The following is a 2,843-nucleotide window of genomic DNA, read 5'->3' on the forward strand; positions in this document are numbered from 1 at the left end:
TGGCCTCCTCTGTGGTCTGACCGGTGTGGAGAACCGAGATGGACCGCTTCCTTCCCCCGTCTCGAACCCAGAATTCATCCCTGAGTACAGTGCTTGCACGGCTGGCAGAAACTGCAGTGCTGTATCCCTGCGTCGCTATCTCCTCGTTTCCCAGCGCGCGCTGCAAACTCTAGCCGCGGGGTGATTTGCTGAATAAGCAGTGTTACCCTCCGTGCGACAAACCTCTCGCGTTTGAGTCCCCGTAGCCGATCCTCGTGCGATGGAAATCCTTCCTCCAGGTTCCGGAGCACCCCACTATTGCTGGAAATTCCTAACAAGATATCCTTTAGCCGTCCTGACTTGTCATACTCCCACACAGTGAAACAGCACATGGGGGCAATGCACTCCCCTCGCCGCCATCTTATCCTTGGCCAGTTTTTTCAAGTACATGTGATATTTTACAAAACTGACTTCATGCTTATTTACAAAAGAAGTCTAATAAAAATTAAAAATTATTATACAAATCACTTTTTCTGACAATATCATATGTGCTAGGAACTTTCAAAATTGATTAAACAACTTGTGGTTAAAGGAAAAATCACAGCAGAAATTTATAAAATTTAGGAATGAACTACAATAAAAGTTCTTTATCAAAATTTGTGCGTGTAGTCAAAAATAACAGTGCACACTTAAAATTTTAAGAGGGAGGGAAATAAGAGGGATACAGATACTGTAGTTCTTAGAAGTAAATTGACGACTTTAAATGTATTTATTAAAACACACACACACACACACACACAAATTCAACTCAGGAATGTAGATGAGCCAAAGCTAAAATTAGATAAAACTAAAATATTAGAAAAGTGTTTTGAATAAAATAACAAAGGCAGAAATTAATAAAATTTAAAAAATTAAAGGATCATCAAAAAGAACCCAAAGCTGTTTTTACAAAATAAAAATAAAACCAGAAATAAAATGTTGATCCAGAAATAAAATGTTATGACTCGTGTCTTAGTCCATTTGGACTGCTATAACAAAATACTCATAATGGGGAACTTAGAAACAACAGGAATGTATTTCTCTACGTTCTGGAGGCAGGAAAGTCCCAGATATGGTACTTGCAGGTTTGGTGTCTGGTGAGGGCTCCTGTCCTGGGTCATAGATGGTGCTTCTCCTGTGTCACGGTATGTGTCCTTATATGATGAAAGGGATGAGGAAGCTCTCTGAGATCTCTTTTATAAAAATTGGTCAGTCCCACGCTTGAGAAAGCCTTCAGGATCTTGTCACCTCCCAGAGAGCCTGCCTTCTAATACCATCATCCTAGTGATTACAATTCAACACGTGAATCTGGGGAAGGGGGGTGCAGGAGGAAACTTTCAGAGGATAGTATTCCTTTCTCCGACCCCACTCAAAATTCATGTCCTCATTTGCAAAATACATTCACTTTATCTCCATAGTCCTAAAAGTCTTAACTCATTCCAGCATCAACTTTTAAATCTAAATCCAAAAGCTCATTTAAATATCATCTAAATCAGATGTGGGTAAGACCAAAGCTATAATTCATCCTGATGCAAATTACTGTGAGCCCGTGAAATCAGAAATAAGTTATAGCTTCCAAAATATAACAGTAGGACAAACATAAGGTAGATATTCCCATTCCAAAGGGGAGAAATGGGGAAGAAGAAAGGGGTAAAAGGTCTCTAGTAAGTTTAAAGCCCACCGGGGCAAACAACATTAAATCTTAAATTCCCAGAATAATCTTCTTTGAATCAAAATTGTGGTTTCTGGTCACCCTGGACAAGGGCTGGCACCTCAAGTTTCCAGCTGCCCTGCCCTCATAAGTATACTGGATGCAGCCACCTGCACTCTCCTGGGTTATAGCTGGATTGTGATTGGATTGTCTTTGGCTCTCCAGGGCTGGAATTGCAGTGCTGATGGCTGTAGGATGCAGGTATGGCACTTAAAATAAGATCCATCAACATCTAAAAAAATATTTTAAAAAAATAAGCAGTTTTAGGGAGGGAAAAGAGAGTATGACTATATGTGTGCTGTTTTATTCAGTTTTTTCCTCTGATGTGACCAAAAGACCTAACAAGAATAATTTTAGAGGAGTAAGTTTATCTGGGGGCTCAGGGTTTCGGAGATCTCAGTCCATTGATGGCTGACTCCATTCCTAGTGGCCTGAGGTGAGACAGAACATCATGGCAGAAGTGTGTGGTGGAGGAATACAGCTTAAGACACAGCAATCAGGAAGCAGAGAGACTCCCCTCACCATGTATAAAGTATACACCCTAAAGGCACTCCCCCTAGGAACCCATGTCCCCAGCTACACCATACCTGCCTGCAGTAAACAATCCAGTCAATCTCCATCAGGGCATTAATTGATGAGGTTAAGATGCTCATAACCCAATCATTTCACTTCTGAACCTTCCTGCATTGACTCACTCATGAACTTTTGGGGGACAATTCACATCTAAATCATAACATGTGCTATGTATTCTAAACATTTGCTAAAGATATACACAAAAGAACTGTATGGCAAGTATGGTCATGATGATCATCTGATATTTGTTGTTAATATTATAAGAGGTGAAATGTGATATACCATGTGGTCTCTGGTGTTTTTAGAAGCCATAACTAGACTTGGGAATCAACACTAAATTTTTCAATCATCTACAGCTTTTTAATGAATTTCCTCAATGCCTAAAGGGAGTCAGTGTCAGCTCTCTGAAAACAGGGACTTTTTGTGTACTGCTGGTCACAATGCCTAGAATGATGCCTAGTATGAAATGGAGTTCCATAAATTCTGGTTGGGAATGTTGGTTATTAATTAGGATGAATCCAGACACTTAAGATTCTTATAT

Source organism: Marmota marmota, unplaced genomic scaffold (genome assembly GCF_001458135.2).
Source record: "Marmota marmota marmota unplaced genomic scaffold, marMar, whole genome shotgun sequence".
NCBI classification, from domain to species: domain Eukaryota; kingdom Metazoa; phylum Chordata; class Mammalia; order Rodentia; family Sciuridae; genus Marmota; species Marmota marmota.